Source organism: Dendrobates tinctorius, unplaced genomic scaffold (genome assembly GCF_039654945.1).
Source record: "Dendrobates tinctorius isolate UK_male_01 unplaced genomic scaffold, ASM3965494v1 ptg000231l, whole genome shotgun sequence".
Taxonomy (NCBI): domain Eukaryota; kingdom Metazoa; phylum Chordata; class Amphibia; order Anura; family Dendrobatidae; genus Dendrobates; species Dendrobates tinctorius.
This window is the reverse complement of record NW_027361898.1, coordinates 10091735-10115184: the sequence shown is the minus strand read 5'-3', so window position 1 is coordinate 10115184 and position 23450 is coordinate 10091735. Positions and strand designations below refer to the sequence as shown.

General features: G+C 43.7%; 1 protein-coding gene across 1 annotated transcript in view; it reads left to right on the top strand.

Annotated features, from left to right (window-relative positions):
- The window catches only part of LOC141059900 (relaxin receptor 1-like), a 532911-nt gene that overhangs the window by 267803 nt on the left and 241658 nt on the right, over nucleotides 1–23450 (top strand). The window lies entirely within an intron of this gene.

Genomic DNA, 23450 nt, shown 5'->3' with positions numbered 1-23450 from the left:
ATTATTGTATTTTAACAGTTTTTGCTATATATGCCATCCTGGTAATGAAAGTCAGATTTTGATGTCGAGTGGGCGTGATGGATATCAATCCTGTGCCATTTCTGTTATTTAAGTGTTTGTATATCAGTATGTTTTATTTGACCTGAGGAAGTTAGCGGTTCACTTTTGAAGTATGTCGCTTCTAATCAATAAAACAGTTTTCTTTAGTGGCAACATTCTTTTTCCAATTCCATGATTTAAAGTCCTTGGCTCCCATAGTTCCCCTCTCTGCTAATCATTTTACCTTTGGAATTAAGAACATGCAACCTTGGGACTCATGCTGAATCAAGTGATGATTAGAGTTGTGCATAAACCACTTTTACAGGGGAGCGGCCAACGGTTTTATTAAAAACAAAATCATTTATACTAAGCATGTTGCCTTAGAGGAGCATCGCTGTCTTTTCAGTTTTTACAGAAGCATATACCACATTTAGGCAATCAGTGGGAAACAGGGCAACTGGTGGGATGATTATTCATGAGAAAATTGTAGTCACTTTAAGGTGAATGATCATTTCCAGGCTACATTCCCACAATGAGTATTTGGTAAGTTTTTGATGTTGCAGCCTTTCTGCACCTATTACGTAAATTAATTTTCTTGCATTTTTTTCATTGCATTTTTAGTACATGTGTTTTTATCATGGTTTTTTTAGCTATGATTTTTGTCTGTTTTTGGTATATGTTTTAAATAACACTGCTTTTGTTTTTGATCATTCCTTTTACTTAGCTTTGATAAAACCCTATTGATACAGTCATGTGTGGATTACATGCGTTTTTAGTGTGTTTTTGCTGTAGAAACTCTATGCATTTTTACCTGCAGATTTTTAGCATCTAATGCAATTATGTGGGCAAAATCTACACATAAAATTCAGCATAACCTCAAGAGAAATTGTCATCTTGTGGATTTCAAAAATGCACCGCAGGTCAGTTTATGCAGCATAAAAAAAAGCACAGTGGGCAGGAGATTTCTATAAATCCCATCCACTTTGTGGGAACTGTAAGACATTGCATTTTTTGCACAATGAAAATGAAAATATGCAACGTCAAAAACTCATCACGGGAACTTAAGCTAATGGGCATTTTCTGCATGCTCCTTTTTTTCTTATCCACTGGAGGGTGGCTGAGGGGCAACATTTCAATTAATGTCATTTCTTTTAAGCTAATGGAATTGTGTCTATTCTTAAATGCACAAAGTAAATGCATGTATAATAATGCACATTAAAACCCCACAGCTATCCTGACCACACACTGCTAAAGATTAGCTTATCTCTGAAGTCCCAGTATACTGCAATGTGGAAGTTTTTATTTGGTTGTTGTGCTAGATAGAGATTACTAACAAAACTAGCTTCAGTAAATGATGTATCGTTTCTGCAGTGCTCCGCTTCAGCATCTCGGTGCACAATATACGCATATATTCTCACAGGCTTCTAAAAATTGTCTCAGTGCATTTAAAATGTGTCTGTCATGCATGACTGATGCTTTCATCAAGAGATAATACACTCTGGGAATTATAGAATAATAGTTTTACTGGAGTAATCTGTAAGTGTCAGAAGTCTACAGTGGACTCAAATAGGCCAAAAAGTGTGACTCTTTTATCACAATATGATTTTCATACCAGTTTTTCACCATGTAAAATGCTAAGTTACTCAAGTCTGACTTTATTTTTGGTTTATTTGTGCAGCTTTCCCATGGCTGTGTCATGCAGATTCTTGCTCTCCATTCAATTTCAATTTGTAAAATTGGATAATCTCATGTAGCCCTGAACTTACAATGATGTGAGGTGACCATATAAAGAAGCACTGGAGGAGATTTGTTATAAAACATTCACTGATATGTTCTAATTTTCTTTGCAAAACAGTAACATTTTTAAGCTTGATGGACAGTGTCCAAAGGCACTAAACAATCTTTCATATACAGGGTCGTGACGTAAAATTTAGTGACAGATTTGTATTATTCCGGTAAAAGTGTTGTAAAGTTGTCAAGAATGGTATTCATGACTGAGCTGCTGTCTGACTACGCTCTGGCACTTCACAGGAAAACAGTGTCCCAGTCCAAGTGAGCATTGCACTACCTTGTAGGTCTCTGTCTTCAGGCCTCCATACTCAGGAGCCGCTGCACACAATTCAGAGGACACCAAGTTCGTTGCAACAAGTAAACATTTACTGGTCAATTCAAATTCATCAGGTTGTAACACGTGGAATAGGGTACAGCACTTCCTAATCCTTACTTCCTTACAACACATTTTTAGCCTTACCACTCATTCGTCCTGGACTATCCCTAAGCCCACTGACTCCATCATCCCAGGGATTTCATTCCACTTCAGCAGTGCGCCTGGGATCCGCTCTCTTCCTGTTCATTTTCTACTGTACGCCAGAGGACATGATGTGTCCAGCAAGCCCTATGTCAGACTTTGGGCTCCTTACATGAAAAGAGTGACAGCTCAGGATTCCAATACGGTGTCCCATGCTTTGAACGTTTGCTACATGTTGGTCTTAGGAGCCCACTGTTCCTGAAGTTGATCTTACCAGGCTATCTCCATATATATCTTGCTATCAGTAAATGCCCCTCCCTTTTATTAACATTATCCCTCTCCCATTGTGGGTTTGCCCCAAGCATTAACTGCATTTTATCCATAACAGTGTGTTCTATACCTGTTGTACTCATCTTATGCCCTAGATCCTAATCTATATCTTACCCTACACTAACACTATGCAATATAAAACCTTGCATACCTTAATACCTTACATGTAACTAGCCTACATTAACAGTCTAGTTACAAGAGACCCTAAAACACAGTTCATAGCTCACACTTCACATGACACATTGTATTGTAAAGGTTCCAATGGATTGTAATGAATAAGAAAATGCTCACACAAGTATTGAATTTACTAAATTGATTTACTTAATAAATGAATAAACAATATAAAACTATAAATATATATGCATCAATCAGAAAACAAGCATTATTCATACGTTACATTATTCAGATAGACGTCGACCACTCATCCTCCAGGAGACAAAAGAGAGTGAGCACATGTGTCCTAGTTCTTTTAAATGTCCAGCTAAAAGTTGTGTCCAGCCCCACCATGTGGGGAATGATGTCACAAGTCTATTGTGCATTGGCTATAAACACATCCCCTCAATACCTGTTTTAACCAGTATATAATACAGGAAGCTGGAGGAGGGGGCCTCATGTGTGCCACATGGCAGAAATACAGCAAGCTGGAGGAGGGGCTTCGGAGCACATGTGGGGGAATTATATATAGATAGATATATACTGTATATATATATATATATATATGTATATATGAGTAATTCCCCCACATGTGCTCCGAAGCCCCTCCTCCAGCTTGCTGTATTTCTGCCATGTGGCACACATGAGGCCCCCTTCTCTAGCTTCCTGTATTATATACTGGTTAAAACAGGTATTGAGGGGATGTGTTTATAGCCAATGGACAATAGACTTGTGACATCATTCCCCACATGGTGCGGCTGGACACACCTTTTAGCTGGACATTTAAAAGAACCATTTCACATGTACTCACTCTCTTTTGTCTCCTGGAGGATGAGTGGTCGACATCTATCTGAATAATGTAACGTATGAATAATGCTTGTTTTCTGATTGATGCATATGTATTTATAGTTTTATATTGTTTATTCATTTATTAAGTAAATCAATTTAGTAAATTCAATTCTTGTGTGAGCATTTTCTTATTCATTACAATCAATTGGAACCTTTACAATACAAATTGGTGTCAGAAGTGGGATTGTTTTGAGTAAAAATGTTTGCAAAATTGAATAAGTTTGTTAAGAGTAGGAAAGCAGTTGATAGTAGTGTCAGATCTTTGCCAGAATGGGTGTTACCTGGAAAGTGGACCCCAATGGCACAGGAATGTAACAAATATATGGAGGGACAGCGCTTATCAAATCCCCAGGATATAGCTACCAAATTTGATCTCTCAAGGTATGATGCAAAAGAGCAGAAAGCTGCAGCAGCCGTTGGATGGATTTGTAAGTGTCTCAAAGCTTACAGGAGGAGATAGATAATTTGCATTTAGAGCTGCATACAGTTTTAGAGCAAAGGATTAGCTTGCAATCAGCCTTGAGAGACCAAATGAAACAGCATGACCATATGCAAAGGAATTTTGAAGCATATGTATTGAAAAATGTGAATAAGAATAGGCGCAGGAGGAGACAGCGGCCAGTGTCAGATATTCATACTGCACTGATTAGAACCATGATTGCACATGAGAAATAGTCAGATTTGATAGCATGAGATGATCTGACCAGACGAGGACAGGGAGATGAGAAAGAGATGGACCTGAATTCTACCTGAATAGCGTAATGTATGTTTAATTCACGTGTATATTTATTGTTTATACTGTTTATTATTTGATCTTATCACTTATTAAGTAAATCAATTTAGTAAATTCAATTCTTGTGTGAGCATTTTCTTATTCAATACAATCCATTGGAATCGTTACAATACACACATTATATACATAAAACGCATGACATTATTTACATGACGCGAACGTTGCCTTCAGGGGTAGGAATGCAGAAGGACAGTCCATCCATTACTCTTAGGGCTCATACCCACTTGCGACAGACTCACGCGATTCTCGTGCACGTCTCTCGCATGAAGACCTGGCACAGCCGCTGGCACTGGGACCGGAGCATGCAGCTGCATAGAAATACATGTAGCCACACGCTCCGGTCCCAGTGCCGGCGCCAGTGCCAGGTTTTCATGAGAGAGACTTGCATGAGAATCGTGCGAGTCTCTCGCAAGTGAGTATGAACCCTTAGTGTGACATGGAGCCATAACATTAAAATATCATGGTCAAACCAGTGTATCTCTTTTCGTGGGATGATGTGTGATTTAATGCTTGGGCACCTCAGAATGAGCTGATTTTCTAAATACAATGATTATACCACTAGGAAAAGCTAACAGTGGACAGCCTGTAACACATTTAGAGAGCATGGCTGCAATAAATAATTGGGCACAGATCCTGAACACAGACTTCACAAGAAAGTCCATGATAATGTTCAGGTTCGGCACCCCGAATACCGGGTGTTTCTCATGCTGAAACACTGGCGGCTCTGATCAGCCATAAGATTCATACCACCGATCAGAACACTGCAGTTCTCATGTAAGCCCGCACCAGTGATAGGAAGTATAAAGGTTACCTTTGGTCACTCGCAGTGGCTGATGGGACTACTACTCCCATTAACCTATGATGGCTGCCCTAGTAACAGCAAGGGCAGGAGGTGGCTGATGGGTGTTTTCATCAGTCAGCGCCTGCTTTCTAAATAAATAATAAAAGAAAAATCTGGTGTGGGTTCCCCTGTATTTTTGATAACCAGTCAGGCAAAACTGACAGCTGCGGGCTGCAACCCTCAGCTGTTGGCTTTATAACTAGAGATGAGCGAATATTTCAATGTTCAGTTCAGCTCACGTTCGCTGAATTTGCAATATTTGCTGATTTAATCGTCGATTAAATTGGCGAATATAGCCAAACATACACAGCACAAAAAACGATGTTTACCACACTGTCAGAAGACAGTGTGACCGCTCAGCTGTGATCAGAGGTATAAAATTTACTTCCAGTCATTGGTGTCAGCTGATGGGACAACAGTTCCCATCAGCTAACACCTGCTGCTGCTGCTGCTGCTAATAACAGTGAGAGCTGGAGCAGATGATAGGTGTATTCATTAGCCACTCCTGCGCTGTAAGTAAATAATTTTAAAAAACTGCGTGGGTTCCCCTGTATTTTTGATAACCAGACAGGCAAAACTCACAACTGGGGGCTGCAGCCCTCAGCTGTCAGCTTCAGCAAAGTTGGTTATCAAGAATAGAGGGATCCCCATGCCCTATCTATTTTTAATTACTTAAATTAAAAAGTTTTAAAAAATGGTGTGGGGGTCCCTCCAGTTTTGACAGCCAGCCTTGCTAAAGCAGACAGCTGGGGCTGGTATTCTCAGGCCGGTAAGGGGCCATGGATATTGGCCCTCTCCAGCCTAAAAATAGCATCCCGCAGCTGCCCAGAAAAGGCACATTTATTAGGTGCGCCAATTCTGGTGCTTTGTCTGTCTTTTAACCCCACTTGCTCTGTAGAGGTGGCAAGTGGGGTTAATATTTGTGGGGTTGGTGTCAGCTGACATCAAGCCCACGGGTTAGTAATGGAGAAGTGTCTTTAAGACACCTATCCATTACTAATCCTATAGGTGTATGGTAAATAAAGACACAGTCAGAATAAAGTCCTTTATTAGAAATAAAACAAAACTTAGTTTTCCATTTTATTTAAAAATAACAAACAGTTATACTCACCTAACGCCTATTTTACTGAAGCCCTTGTTCTCCTGTAATAAAACTAAAATAAAAAAAATCCCTCACCTCTCTGTTGTTCTTTCCCACAAGAATGTAAGTCCGCAAGGACATGGTCCTCTCTCCTCTATCTGTCTGTCATCGTAAATTTGTTTACTGTTAACAATATCTATAACTTTGTATGTAACCCCCCTTCTCATCACCACTGTGACGTCCGTCTGCAAGTCTGGGCTGCAGTACGACAGCACCCCGAGCAACCCCGATACCCTTTACCCCTATACAGGGATCTGGATTTACAGCAGAGCCCAGGAGGTAGCTGTCTGAATAAGAGCAGCGGACCAGAGCTGGACGGTCGCCCGAAAGGGGTTAAAAAACGGGACCAAAAGAGTAGTCAGGAATCCAAGTCTAAACCAGGCGGGCAGCAGAGGTACAAAAACGGCAGACAGTAGCAGAGTCAAATCCATGCCAAGGTCAGAGTCATAAACCGGGAGGGAGGCAGAGGTACAAAATCGTCAGACAGTAGCATAGTCAGAAATCCAGGCAAAGTTCTGAATCAAAGATAGCAAATAACAAACTAGCACACTGGGGAAACCAAGACTATACCGGGCGGCCTGCAAGACCAGCCCCAAGGTATTTGAGGGATCAGATCATCCCTCACAGGTTCACGGTCTGATGACGTCATTAGGACCGCCCCCAGGACCAGGCCAGATGGTGATGCACCAACCCCTTCATGACCGACAGAGGAGAGCAGCCTGCAGCCGCCAGATGCCTGCAGCCGCCAGATGCCTGCAGAGGAGCCTCCTCCCTGTTAGCAGTACCCACGGGCAGACCACGGTGCCTCCCAGTGGCCGAGGCAGGAACAGCCGTCCCCGAGTTTGACCGTGACATGACAGTCCGGTGCCTCTCAGAGGCCGAGACCGGAATAGCAGAGCTCGGGTCTGACGGCGACATGCCAGTCTGGTGCCTCCTAGTGGCCGAAGCAGGAACAGCAGTCCCTGTATCCGATGGCGACGTGACAACCACCAGGTATGACTTAGCCACATGGTTCAACACATGTATTTAATATATTCCATGTGTATAATGGGATTAAATAATGCCTATCATCAAACAAACATATACATTCTCAGAAGGAAAAGATGATCAAACGGCAAAAGTAATATTCAATATAAAAATTATTTTGTTAAATTATAGCAAAAGATTTAAAATCCATATCACCAACATCAGAAGAGACAGGATAGAAAACACCTGTTAGTGAAGTTCCACATATGCACATAAAGGGGCGCACTAATCCAGGCACACAATTGACAAATAATTAATAAATGTTTCAGCCTATACATATAATGAAGGAGTGATACAAAAGAATGTGTGAACAGGCTTACACATATATCCTCAATTTATGTGGCGCAATGCCCAGTACTCCCAAAATCAATCCTATATATCAGCACATAAGCCTATATATGGGAGGAGGATGGAAACTGCCACACACCAACCCCCCTTAGCCATAGTATTAGCCACAGTGAAAAGGGACAATGCCCATAATAATTATAAAATTACCCGTGGCTGTAAGCAGGTAACGGCCGTGGATGTCAGCAGGTAGCTGCTGTAGTAGTGCCCAGATGACGTGCGTCTGCCCCGACGCGCATTTCAGACCTTCCTTTCTCAAGGGGCCTGGCTGGGCAAGTGGCAATCCACATATATAAATCCCCGGTCACCGCGCGGTAATCCGCGTTACCAGAAGTAGCGGTCCCGAACCGGAAGTGACGCGTACCGTTACCAAGACAACAACAACGCCAGCCAGCGTCGGCGTCATGCAGGGGGAGGGACCAGGGCGGGTCCCACCACTGCACAGAGACGCCGAGAGCGGGCCAGGGCTGCAGTAATGAGGAAACAGGCACGTACAGGACGGGAGCGCTAGCCCACACCACGTGTCACATACTATGAACAACAATAACATGTAATAAAAATAGGGACCACAGGAGAGATTTAGGACACATATAAACATATTATAGACTATATATATTTTTTGTGCGACCAGCACCTGCTAAGTCACACTGCACATGCATTTACTTACACATAAACCGGGAACAAGTCCCACAGGACTGCACAAAATTCCTGACATCACGAGTTAAGGTTGGCTACCAAAAAGACCGACTCACCAAATCTCTGGTACCAAAAATACCTGGATGACCAGCCAATGCGGAGCAATGAACTTCAGACATCACTCTCTTCCTTCACTGGTCACGAACATACAATTTTCCCATAGGACAACGCTCAGGTTTGTCCTCCTGGAATTCTTCCAGAGCACGTCTCAAATCGGGGCGACATGGCACAAAGAACTACCCCCTCACCTAGGATGGTAGTAGGCTTGGTCACAATAGGAGAATCAGCAAAGAAACTCCTAGAAAGGGCTTCTGCCTTAACATTCTTAGTGCCTGGAAGAAAGGAGACCACAAAATCAAAACGCGTAAAAAACAAGGCCCACCTAGCCTGTCTAGGATTCAAGCATTTGGCCGACTCAAGGTAAATCAAATTCTTGTGGTCAGTGAGGACCACAACTTGATGTCTAGCTCCCTCCAACCAATGTCTCCACTCCTCAAATGCCCATTTCATGGCTAACAATTCCCGATTCCCCACATCATAGTTGCGTTCAGCTGGGGAGAACTTTCGGGAAAAGAAGGCACAGGGATTCATTTTAGACGTCACCGGATCTTTTTGGTACAAAACAGCTCCTGCACCAATCTCTGAAGCGTCTACCTCCACCTGAAAAGGAAGTGAGACATCAGGTTGCCGCAAAACCGGAGCAGAAGTGAACCTCCGCTTCAGCTCCTGAAAGGCCGAAACAGCCTCTGAAGACCAGTTCAGCACATCAGCACCCTTCTTAGTTAAATCAGTCAGTGGTTTAGCAATACCAGAAAAATTAGCTATAAATTTACAATAAAAATTAGCAAAACCCAAAAACTTCTGGAGAGCCTTCAAAGAAGTGGGTTGAACCCAATCATAAATGGCCTGTACCTTGGCCGGGTCCAAAAGGCACTACGATCCCTTAACATACAAGGAATTCTCCCTCAAAATCCGGAACACAGTCCGAACATGTTCCACATGAGAATCCCAATACCTGGAAAAGATCAAAATATCATCCAGATAGATGATCAAAAACTTATCCACAAAGTCCTGGAAAATATCATTCATGAAGGATTGGAAGACAGAAGGGGCATTAGTGAGCCCAAAAGGCATCACCAGGTACTCAAAATGTCCCTCCGGAGTATTAAACGCCGTCTTCCATTCATCCCCATGCTTGATGCGAATAAGATTATACACCCCCCCGAGGTCAAGCTTAGTAAACCAGCAAGCACCTTTAACTCTGGAGAATAAATCAGAAATCAGGGGTAACGGATACTGAGATTTAACCGTAATTTTGTTGAGGGAACGATAGTCAATACAAGGCCTTAATGAACCATCCTTCTTGGCCACGAAAAAAAACCCAGCACCTAAGGGCGAAGAGGATGGTCTAATATGACCCTTCTCCAACGACTCCTTAATATAAGATCGCATAGCCTCGTGTTCGGGTACAGATAAATTGAAAAGTCGACCCTTGGGAAATTTACACCCAGGTCTCAACTCAATTGCACAGTCATAACTCCTATGAGGAGGCAAAGACGCAGACTTGCTCTCACTAAATACGTTATAAAAATCAGCCAAAAACTCAGGAACATCATGCGACTGGGGAGAGGTGGAGAAAACAGGCGTGTCACCAAGAGCACACCGACAACCCCAACTCACCACAGACACAGACTTCCAATCCAAAACTGGATTATAGATTTGCAACCAGGGAAAACCCAGAACAATGGTATCATGTAAATTATGCAACACCAAAAATCTGCAATTTTCTTGGTGGTCTGGGGCGACCCGCATTATCATCTGGGTCCAAAACTGAGGTTTATTCTTCGCCAAAGGAGTAGCATCAATACCCCTCAAAGGAATAGGCATCTGCAGTGGTGTCATAGGAAAACCACAACGTTTAGCAAAATCCAAGTCCATTAGATTCAAGGCCGCTCCTGAATCCACAAAAGCCTTCGCGGAAAATGTGGATAAGGAGCAGATCAGAGTAATTGCCAAAAGAAACTTAGGTTGTACACCACCCACAGCAAATGTGTGTGCAAAACGTTTCTCTCGTTTAGGGCAGACAGAAATAACATGAGGCATCTCCATAAAAAAAACACAGCTTATTACGCCTTCTAAACTCCTGACGTTGCGCCCTAGACAAAACTCCATCACATTGCATAGGTTCACAACTTTGTTCAAAATGTGGCAGCGCCTCCCGTGTAGTTTTGTGTTCAAGTAAACGCCAATCAACTTGAATGGATAATGACATAGAATCATCAAGACCAGAGGAAACAGGAAATCCCACCATAGTATCTTTTAAAGTCTCAGACAAACCCTTCCGAAAGAGAGCTGTCAATGCACTATCATTCCATGTAGTAAGGACCGCCCACTTTTGGAATTTCTGACAGTATAACTCTGCAGGATCCTGACCCTGGTTCAATGCCAATAGGGCTTTATCAGCTTGATCAATAGCATTAGGTTCATCATATAACAACCCCAAGGCTTGAAAAAATGCATCCACATTAGTCAAAACAGGATCTTCAGGTGTCAAAGAAAACGCCCAATCCTGGGGATCACCGCGCAGCAAGGAGATGACAATTTTAACCTGCTGCGCAGAGCTCCCAATGAGTTAGGCTTCAAGGCAAGAAATAATTTACAATTATTCTTAAAATTCGAAAATTTAGACCGATCCCCAGAAAACACATCAGGAGCAGGGATCCTTGGTTCAACAGCATGTGAATGAGTGAGATAGGCGGAAATTCCCCGCACTTCAGCAGCGAGCTGTTCCACACGATCAGACAATTGCTTAATCTCCATCAAGGAGAAAAAGAAAAAAAAAAAAAGAATCCTCCTACGGCCCCAGAGAAAAAGAGAAAATATACATATAAAAAAAAATTCTGACACTTTTTTTTTTTTTTTTTTTTACAATTCTCTCCTGCATTTGAGTACCCTAGAATCTGCGGTATGGCTGGTGATTCTGTTATGAATGAGTCACCGAGGAGGAAAAAACAAAAAGCAAGCTAAGCCCAGAAAACCGGAGAGGTTGGTAACTAGCGGATTGCAGACCCCTGATCCTATCCACAACAACTAGCAGTAGCCGTGGAGCGTGCCTACGGTGGTCCTAGATGCCTTGTCACGGAGAACTAAATAAGCCTAAAGAAAGAAAGGGAAAATCTAAACTGCCCCAGAGCAGACCCCAAAGCAATAGACAGCCCCCAACATGTATTGTCGGTGAAACAAGATGAAAACACAGACACAGGTAGAAAGATAGGCTGAGCAAATGATGGGGCCCTCGCTAACTAGAAAGGAAAGGAAAGAAAAGCTGCTGTCTGCAATCACGCAAAAAACCCTGCCAAAAAGAATGTCCAACACGTCTGATAGGAAAAGGCCCTGAAGTCGCTAGACTTCAAATCACTATATCAGCACTCAGGTATATTCTGAAGACAGAGCAAAAGAGATCAACTGATCAGAGACAAAATGGGGATTCATCCCAGTCCCAGCCAGGGCTGGCTGAACACAAAAGCTAAGTAAACCAGACGAAAACTCTTATAAACAATAGCAGAGAAAACTTAGCTTTAGGAAAGCAGGAACCAAACTGGAAACCAGGAGCCACAGTCAGGAAAAATCACCAGCAAGAAACTAGGGAGTCGGCTGCCTTAAATCCAATCAGAAACTCCTGATGTCCAATCGCATTCCTCTTCCTCAGGTGGCCGGTCTTTGCCATTTAGATCAGCTTCATTACCTCCCTTCATCAACAGAGGGAGCCAAGATAGAGAACTCACTACTCCTCTGTCAGCACAGCCAGCTACATAACCCTCACCAGAAGCCAGAGGCAAACCCGAAAATGAGCTCATAACACGTTCCCCGACCAGCTCCCTCGGTCAGAACGGTCATAAGTCTTCGTTAAGCCTACTGTCTGGCCTGAGTCTGACTCATTCAGCGTCTCACAGGAACTACAGTCTTTCAACTTCGTCCTGCCAGTCGAACTACCACTTGCTGACATTCTTTGGCCATCTGCCATGTCACTTCTTGGAGGAACCCTTTGGGTCCTTACATCTTGGGTTGAAGGCGGCTGCCACCTGGTGTTCCGTACCTCTTTATTGATCCACCCACGGTCTAGCCTTAACTGCTCAATCTCTTGCAGGTACCTCACTCGATACTCCAAGAGCATCCAAAAGTTTGTCAGGCATTCCACGGAGCCAGCCACCAGGACGGGAATCCTACCCACTTCACTGGATACCTGGTCTTCATCATCAGGAGGGATCGTCACCCTCACCACACCGGAGATATTTACAAGGTCTTGCATTACCTTCCCGAATCTTCCAATGATTCTCCCAATCAGACCTTTGGGAGCCGGAACTACACCTTTCCGCAAACCCAGCTGATCCATAGCCTCCCTTGCTATCTCTAGGCGTCGAGCAGCTTTCATATTACTCCGCCTAACCAGCTGTTTGGCGTGAAGACATTGCAGATGCATTTCTTTCAGGACAGCTACTTGGTTTGATGTATCTTCTCTGGCTGATATTATCACCAATTGCCAAGTCTCAGGTGCCCAGTGCACCTTACATGCTTTGACCGCCTCTTTGAAAGCCTCATGCACACCTTCCTCAGCACAGGCTTCTTGCATGTCTTCTGGTACATCAATTACAAACTTGAAGCTTGTGGCATTGCTCTCTTCCAGGCCAGGAGGCTCTGGCTTTACCACGGACACTTCCCTCACTACAGTTGACCCGACCGGGTGATTGTCTTCTTCAGTTCTTAGCTCACCAACTTGATGAGATTTTATCTCTTCATGACCCTTTGCCAAGATGGGTACTGGCAGTTCCATCTTGTTATCAGTCTTGCTCAGCGGCTGTAAGTCGTCGTCCAAGCTCTTCTCCCACAGAAGACCTTTTACTACTCCTCTGAGTTCGTCCATCTCTTTCCTAAGGGTCTTGTTCACACTTTGCCAGGTGGACAGGTGACCTCTGAGCTCCAAGACTTCTTTCTTGATCCCCTCCACCCTGTGCTCAGCCATTTGTCTCAGGACTCTGTCTCGTTCGAGATGTTCTTCCACTGTCTCTTTTATTAACTGTATCTCATGATATTGTTCTCTTTTGGCCAGCACGTGTCGCACCACTACCTCTTTAATTATATTGTCTAAGGGTACCACTGGGTCAGTCCCGTCACCATCCGTCATGTCACGAGTTGCTAGGTCTGTAAGTTGGGCAGATGTACCTCTTCTTCCGGTCAGTTCTACCTCTGACCTGTCCACTTTAGGAGGCGTCACTGTCTCAATGTCTGCTGACCCCACCGTCGAAACGCCTCCATCGTCTGACCATACGTCATCAAACAAAATAAAGTCTGTTGTGAGCTCATCTGTTCATTCATCTTTTGTGTCCGAGGATCTCCCTATTCTGGTGAAGGAAGGTAGTGAGGCTGATTTTGATGAAAGAAACCAAACACCTGATCAGGTGGATGGTGACTGGGTAACGGGAACTTCAGACTGGATATAAGGCAGCCGACGCCCTTCTGAGTCGCTGGTGATTTCTCTGCTGGATTCTTGGAGACCAGTCTGATTCCTGCTTCCCAAAGATAAGTTTTTGCTCTGCTATTGAACTTCTTAGTTTTGGTTTTGGTTACCTTGTTTTTTGGAGTTCAGCCATCCCCGGCCGGGGGTGTGCTGGATTCTTTTTCCTTGATCAGTGTTCTCTTTTGCTCTGCTTCCAGAATATTCTGAGTGCTGATATAGGGTTTGAAGTCTAGTGACTTCAGGGTCCTTTTTGCTTATCAGTTGTGTTGGTAATATTTTTAGCAGGGTTTTCTCGGATTGCAGACAGCAGCTTTTCTGTCCTGTCCTTTTTAGTTAGCTTGGGCCCCATCGTTTGCTCAACCTATCTTTCTGTCTGTGTTAGTATTTTCATCTTGCTTCACCGTCATTATATGTTGGGGGATGCCTATTGCTTTGTGGTCTGCTCTGGGGCAGTCAGTTTTTCCCTTTTCTCTCTTTAGGCTTATGTAAATCTCCGGCTGTGACGAGGTGTCTAGGATCACCGTAGGAACACTCAATGGCTACTGCTAATTGTGTGATAGGATTAGGGGTCTGCAATCTGCTAGTTTCCAACCTCTCTGATTTTCTGGGCTGTGCTTGTGTTTTGTTTTTTCCTCCTCGGTGACTCAATCATAACAAAAGTCCCGGCCCCTCTCCAAGGCATACACCAAGTCACGTGGTATCCCGCCTCCTTGGCACTCATCACCTTTGGTCCCCTCAAACATTACTCTGTCTACTGCATAGTCCACCATGACCCCGTGTTTACAGCGAATCCTGACGTTTTTCTCGGTCAGAGAGACTCCTTCCCGGTGCAGCATCACGGTGCACACCTGTGGCCCATCATTATCCGGAAAGACTGTCCCCGATTCTTCAAAAGTCATACACACACACTGCGGTTCCCCAGACATACCCACTGAGGTACCCAGTGCTGCCCCTTTGCAAACTCGACCCCTTTCTGGACCACCACCCCAATTTGGGTCATCGCCCCCCTCTGGGACTCCACCCCTTTTTGAGCTACCACCCCGATTTTGGCCACCACCCCCTTTCGGGATCTCCCCATGTTCGTTATACCGGTCTTCTCAGACCACAGTTCACACCACACAGTTTATGTCTCTTACGATACCACACAAGTCCTTGTTGGCACCACCACAGCTCCTGCTGTCACCGAACTTCGACACCACTGGCTGCCGTTCACGCACAGCTGCTGGTGTCACCTTCGCAACCCCGCTGAGTCACCGGAAGCCGCTTGTCCCCTTCGTAAGCCCGCTGAGTTACAGGAAGCCACTTGTCACCTTCTTGACTCCCACTGAGCCACCACAGGCTGAGTTGAGAAAAGAAAAAAAAACACACCACACAAAACTCACATGTCCTGTCTGTGTGCTATTCAGGACTTTCTGTCTCTGCCTGAGACCGTCCAACACACAGGGCACACCGGTTGCTATTCAGGGAGCCGACCCTCCTCCCAGGGTTTCCCAACACACTGGCCTCACCAGGTCCAGGGGCTCAGCGGGTACTCTTCAGGACATCCATCTCCTCCTGAGACTGCCCAACACTCACGCCTCACCAGGTCCAAGGTCATACCACATGCTCCAGAGATCTGATTCTTCTCCCAGAACCTCCCAACACTGACCCTCCAGAACCTTGCTCACTGAACCCTCCAGGTACACAGTCTTTCCCACTGACCCAGGTCAGTACAACACGAACACCTGTCTGTTACTTGTGTTGGCCACACAGGTCCTCGGGTAACTCTTATCTGCAGAGGCACCCTAGCAATCACCAATCTCTTTCTCTGACCCCGGTCAGTACAACATGGCTTTCATGGCCGTGCAGGTTCTTGGACCCCTCTACCACAGAGGTGTCCTATAAGTCTCTTCCACTGACTTGCTGTCAGTATATCACATGGCTTTCACAACCGTCAGCCCTCCTGGCTCAGCGTTGCCAGCACTGCACCATGTGCTTTGGAAACCGTTGCCCTTAGCAACCGAATTTTGCAGTCCTCTTCCGATGCTCCAAGCAACAAGGCTACAACACTGCCCATAGCATTCTCCACCAATTGTAAGGTAGTGCTGTCATTCGGGTAGGGGATACTCGCTTAGCAGCCACAAAACCAGATCCGGCATGGGTTTTCCATAAACAATCATAGTCCATGCGGTTTATTTAGCATCATAAACCCACAGCAGCAACATAAACTTCATAACATCAGCATAGCGTCCATGACAGAGTTCAGCTCTGTAATCCCTGTGGTCACACAGGTTATGCATACACAGGCTCTTCAGCCTCAGTTATCTCTCCCATGTCAGGGTTTCCTCATAGTTCCTTCATCACGCTGCAGACGTCCATTCCATCCAGGGAATCATCAGGCACATGCAGCCATTCAACACAGTGATCCTTGCTGTCAGGAAGACAGCCCCCATCTCTCCCAGATGGGGCCTTCCAAAACGGACCAACCAGGTCCCCGCATTCACCCATGGCCACCTTATATGGTCCGTAGCCACGCCCACCGGGTCACATGGCTATGACCTCATCACAGGTCCTTGAACCATTCACACACACTTTCCAATAGTTTTCTTAACCAAACCCCTGGGTGGATTTGTAGGTAACTGGTACCACCCAACTCTCCAGCTACCTAGAGACTTAATAATAATCTTTATTTTTATATAGCGCTAACATATTCCACAGCGCTTTACAGTTTGCACACATTTTCATCACTGTCCCAGATGGGGCTCACAATCTAAATTCCCTATCAGTATGTCTTTGGAGTGTGGGAGGAAACCAGAGTGCCCAGAGGAAACCCACGCAAACGGGGAGAACATACAAACTGTATGTTGTCCTTGGTGGGATTCGAACCCAGGACTCCAGCGCTGAAAGGCTGCAGCGCTAACCACTGAGCCACCGTGCTGCCCAACACATTGAAACAGCACCTCAGCAGTATCACTGCTGATCAACACACACATAAGTCTCCAACTCAAGGACACCCACCTTGAGATACATAATGGTTATTCAGTATTCTGCCATTCATCCCTTCTCCTGGTAGATCCATACAGCGCCCCCTAGTGGCCACAGTGGTCACTACACCACAACTCAATAACATGTACAGTTGTGGCCAAAAGTATTGACACCCCTGCAATTCTGTCAGATCAGATAATACTCAGTTTCTTCCTGAAAATGATTGCAAACACAAATTCTTTGTTATTATTATCTTCATCTAATTTGTCTTAAATGAAAAAATGCAAAAAGAATTGCCCTAAAGCCAAATTGGATAAAATTCCACACCAAACATAAAAAAGAGAGTGGACAAAAGTATTGGCACTGTTCGAAAAATCATGTGATGCTTCTCTAAATTGTGTAATTAACAGCACCTGTAACTTACCTGTGGCACCTAACAGGTGTTGGCAATAACTAAATCACACTTGCAGCCAGTTGACATGGATTAAAGTTGACTCAACCTCTGTCCTGTGTCCTTGTGTGTACCACATTGAGCATGGAGAAAAGAAAGAAGACCAAAGAACTGTCTGAGGACTTGAGAAACCAAATTGTGAAGAAGCATGAGCAATCTCAAGGCTACAAGTCCATCTCCAAAGACCTGAATGTTCCTGTGTCTACCGTGCGCAGTGTCATCATGAAGTTTAAAGCCCATGGCACTGTGGCTAACCTCCCTAGATGTGGACAGAAAATAAAAATTGACAAGAGATTTCAATGCAAGATTGTGCGGATGTTGGATAAAGAACCTCGACTAACATCCAAACAAGTTTAAGCTGCCCTGCACTCCGAGGGTACAACAGTGTCAACCCTTACTATCCGTCGGCGTCTGAATGAAAAGGGACTGCATGGTAAGAGACCCAGGAAGACCCCACTTCTTTCCCCCGAGACATAAAAAAGCCAGGCTGGAGTTTGCCAAAACTTACCTGAAAAAGCCTAAAATGTTTTGGAAGAATGTTCTCTGGTCAGATGAGACAAAAGTAGAGCTTTTTGGGCAAAGGCATCAACATAGAGTTTACAGGAGAAAAAAGAGGCATTCAAAGAAAAGAACACGGTTCCTACAGTCAAACATGGCGGAGGTTCCCTGATGTTTTGGGGTTGCTTTGCTGCCTCTGGCACTGGACTGTTGACCGTGTGCATGGCATTATGAAGTCTGAAGACTACCAACAAATTTTGCAGCATAATGTAGGGCCCAGTGTGAGAAGCTGGGTCTCCCTCAGAGGTCATGGGTCTTCCAGCAGGACAATGACCCAAAACACACTTCAAAAAGCACTAGAAAATGGTTTGAGAGAAAGTACTGGAGACTTCTAAGGTGGCCAGCAATGAGTCCAGACCTGAATCCCACAGAACACCTGTGGAGAGATCTAAAAATGACAGTTTGGAGAAGACACCCTTCAAATATCAGGGACCTGGCGCAGTTTGCCAAAGAAGAATGGTCTAAAATTCCAGCAGAGCATTGTAAGAAACTCATTGATGGTTACCGGAAGCGGTTGGTCGCAGTTATTTTGGCTAAAGGTTGTGCAACCAAGTATTAGGCTGAGGGTGCCAATACTTTTGTCTGGCCCATTTTTGGAGTTTTGTGTGAAATAATCAATGTTTTGCTTTTTGCTTAATTCTCTTTTGTGTTTTTTTCATTTAAGACAAATTAAATGAAGATAATAATACCAAGAATTTGTGATTGCAATCATTTTCAGGAAGAAACTGAGTATTATCTGACAGAATTGCAGGGGTGTCAATACTTTTGGCCACAACTGTATATTAGATATTGCACACTCCACATATATCACAATTACAAAGATACATAAGGAGTAAATTAAGCAATGAGAGTAGGTATATCTTCTTAGACGCCAAGATATCGGGAATAGATGGAAATAAGGTTGATGGTCATAATATATATCCATATTCATCCAATGATCCATATATAAGACAACACTAAAAAAATAATTAAAAACATAGTTAAAATATGGGGACACAACACCACACACAGGTGTCTCCCAAACAGCAGAACAGTGTAACTTAAAGGAATGGGGCATAACTAATACACTAATTGAGTCCAGATGGATGGACCGTACCCAGTGTCCATATCCATCTGGACTCAAGTTGGGCCAATCTTCTAGAAATGCCACCATCACAAATGCCTACGTCTAACATATCTATGCCCCTAACCCTGAGAAGGCTACCATCGCATCCATAGAATCATAGAATCGTAGAGTTGGAAGGGACCTCCTGGGCCATCTGGTCCAACCCCCTGCTCAAAGCAGGATTCGCTAAATCATCCCAGTCAGATGTCTGTCCAGCCTCTGTTTGAAGACTTCCATTGAAGGAGAACTCACCACTTCTCGTGGCAGCCTGTTCCACTCATTGATCACTCTAACTGTCAAAAAGTTTTTTCTAATATCTAATCTGTGTCTCCTCCCATTCAGTTTCATCCCATTGCTTCTAGTCTTTCCTTGTGCAAATGAGAATAAAGTTGATCCTTCTACAATGTGACAGCCCTTTAGATATTTGTAGACAGCAATTAAGTCTCCTCTCAGTCTTCTCTTTTGCAAACTAAACATTCCCAAATCCTGCAACCTTTCCTCATAAGACAGGGTTTGCAGACCGGTCACCATTCTGGTCGCTCTTTTCTGAACTTGCTCCAGTTTGTTGATGTCTTTTTTAAAATGTGGTGCCCAAAACTGGACACAATATTCCAGATGAGGTCTGACCAAAGAGGAGTAGAGGGAAATAATGACTTCACGTGATCTAGACTGTATGCTTCTGTTAATACATCCTAGAACTGCATTTGCCTTTTTTGCTGCTGCATCACACTGTTGACTCATATTCAGTCTGTGATCTATTAGTATACCCAAGTCTTTTTCACATGTGCTGTCACTTAGCCCTATTCCTCCCATTCTATATATGCTTTTTTCATTTTTATTGCCCAGATGTAGTACTTTGCATTTCTCCCTGTTAAAAACCATTCTGTTAGTTACTGCCCACTTCTCCAGTTTATTTAAATCTTTTTGAATCCTCTCTCTCTCTTCTCTAGTATTAGCTATCCCTCCTAGCTTTGTGTCATCAGCAAATTTAATCAGTTTACCCTCAATTCCTTCATCTAAATCGTTGATAAAGATGTTGAACAATACAGGGCCCAGGACAGAGCCCTGTGGTACCCCACTTGAGACATTCTTCCAACTGGATGTGCAGCCATTTACGACCACTCTTTGGGTCCGATCACTAAGCCAGCTATGAATCCACCTAACAGTTGCCTTGTCCATTCCATACTTAGTCATTTTTTCAATAAGGATTGTATGAGAGACTTTGTCAAATGCTTTGCTGAAGTCAAGATATACTATATCTACAGCATTTCCTTGATCCACCCAATCAGTGATACCGTCATAGAAGGAAATTAAGTTAGTCTGACATGACTTATTAGTTACAAACCCATGCTGACTCTGTTTGATCACTTCATTCTTATCCAGGTATTGACTTACATGTTGTTTAATAATTTGTTCAAAGATCTTTCCTGGTATAGAAGTCAGACTCACCGGCCTATAGTTGCCTGGGTCCACCTTCTTCCCCTTTTTGAAGATAGGAACAACATTTGCTCTTCTCCAGTCTTCTGGCACTTCTCCTGTTCTCCAAGAATTTTCAAAGATTATGGAGAGTGGTTCAGAAATTTCTTCTGCTACTGTATCTCCTTCAGTACTCTGGGGTGTAATTCATCTGGACCTGGAGACTTGAATTCATTTAGGTTAGCTAAGTGTTTCCTCACTATCTTTCTGTTTATAGATATCCTGGATTCTTCTATTCCCTTAATAGGACAGTGAATAACAGTTGGTGTTACATTTCCTTTCTGAGAGAAAACAGATGCAAAATAGGAATTTAAAAGTTCAGCCTTCTCAACATCCTGTCTTACCATTTCATCATTTTCATCCTGTAAAAATCCTATAGCATCTTTGACTTTTCTTTTACTTTTGACATATCCCCAAAATCCTTTATTATTGCTTTTGACATCTCTTGCAAGCCTCAATTCATTTCCAGCTTTAGATAATCTGATTTGTGCCCTGCAGATTCTGCAGACAGCATTATATTCTTCTTTAGATATGCCTCCCTCTTTCCATTTTATAAACATTTTTTTCTTCCTTTTTAGCATGTGCTTAAGTTCTGTGTTCACCCATCCTGGTTTCCTTAAATGCTTCCTATTCTTCCCTCTTTTCGGAATTGTTAACAACTGTGCTTTGAGAATTTCATTTTTCAAGATTTCCCATCCTTCCTGGACATTTTTGTCTTTAAGGATATCCAGCCATTGGATCCCTCCAATTATCTTTCTGAATCCCTTAAAATCTGCCTTTCTGAAATCTAACCTTGACGTCTGAGTCTTCACAGGTCTTCCGCCTCTAGTTATCCAAAATTCTAAAATAGCATGGTCGCTACCTCCTAGGGTTCCAGCCACTTTTACCTCCTCAACCATTTCCTCCCTGTTTATAAGGATTAGATCCAAGGTAGCAGTTCCCCTTGTTTTCTCCCCTACCTTTTGGAAGATAAAGTTGTCAGCAAGAGAGGATAAGAATTTCCTTGACCTGTTAGTTTTGCCTGAGAGAGATTCCCAACAAATGTCTGGATAGTTGAAATCTCCCATGACAACTATGTCATATTTTTTGGAGAACTTGGCCATTTGATGCATAAAGAGTTCATCCATATCCTCAGCTTGCACAGGCGGCCTGTAGTAAATGCCTACAATGGTGTCCTTTCCATTGTTCTGTCCTTGTATTCTTACCCAAACAGTTTCCACAGAACTCCCAGTCTCTGAAGCTTCAATCTCTGTGCAGATATACGCGTTTCTAACATACAATGCAACACCCCCTCCTCGTTTATCAAGTCTGTTTCTTGCAAATAAGTTGTATCCTTCTAGTCTTGTATTCCAATCATGTGTATCGTCCCACCAAGTTTCAGTGATTCCAATGACATCATATTTCTTTTCCTGTGTTAGTAGTTCCAATTCTCCTTGTTTGTTGCCCATGCTTTGTGCATTAGTATAGAAACATTTTAGTTTGTGAATGGTTTCTCTTTCTCCAATATTGTTATTAATTAGATTCTTTCGTCTTTGTTCTTCCTTTCCACTTCTATTAGCAGAGTTCTCAATAGAATTTGTCAGGTGTATGGCTTTTTCTGGTCTTTTGCTTCCCTTCCCATGTTGTTCTAGTTTAAAGCTCTCCTTACAAGTGTAGCAAGGCGACTTCCAAATACATGCTTTCCAGTCTTCGTAAGGTGCACCCCATCTCTAGCAAGTAGTCCATCGTATAAGTAGTTCACTCCGTGATCCAGAAATCCAAATCGTTGCTGACGGCACCATCGACGTAGCCAGTTGTTCACCTGCAGAATCTTATTCCACCTCCTTGTTCCATGGCCATCCACTGGGAGGATGGAAGAGAAGACCACCTGCGCTCCCAGTTCTTTCACTTTCTTGCCTAAGTCTTCAAAGTCTCTGCAGATGGTTTCCAGGTCGTTTCTTGCGGTGTCATTTGTCCCCACATGTAGTAGCAGGAATGGGTAGTCATCTGTAGGTCTGAAGAGTCCTGATATCCTGTCAGACACATCTTTAATTTTTGCACCTGGAAGACAGCACATTTCTCTTGAAGTTATATCCGGTCTGCAGATAGCAGCCTCTGTTCCTCTCAACAGGGAATCCCCCATGACCACCACTCTCCGTTTCTTCTTCACAACATTTTTCTTTCTCCATCCAGGAGGACTCTGAAGGCGTACAAGGTTGCTGTTTGTTGGCAAAGTCTTATCCTGATGTATTTCTTCATCATTTTCCTGCGTGAGAGCCTGGTACTGGTTTCTGAGCAGTATGGGTGCTGACTGCCTCCTGATCCTCCTGCTTCTCTGGGTCACATGTCTCCATTCCTCTGTTTCTTCAGGTGCACTTCGAATTTCTTCTCTTTCTGTAACATGAAGAGATAATTCTGCTCTGTCCAACAACTCTTCACCTTCCTTAACGATCTTCAACGTAGCCAACCTCTCTTCGAGATTTTGCAACTTTTCCTCCAACAGGGACACAAGCTTGCATTTGTGGCATGTGAAGTTAAGTGAGACTCTTCACTTATCCCAGAAGGCACTGGGAATATGCAAATGATCTCCTCAAGACTCTTCCCCTGGTTTTCCGATTTCCTCTTTTCAGCTGCAACGGCCAAAACCCAGTGATCGTTGAGCTCGCGGAGACTCTGCACTTATCCCAGAAGGCACTGGGAATATGCAAATGATCTCCTCAAGACTCTTCCCCTGGTTTTCCGATTTCCTCTTTTCAGCTGCAACGGCCAAAACCCAGTGATCGTTGAGCTCGCGGAGACTCTTCACTTATCCCAGAAGGCACTGGGAATATGCAAATGATCTCCTCAAGACTCTTCCCCTGGTTTTCCGATTTCCTCTTTTCAGCTGCAACGGCCAAAACCCAGTGATCGTTGAGCTCGCGGAGACTCTTCACTTATCCCA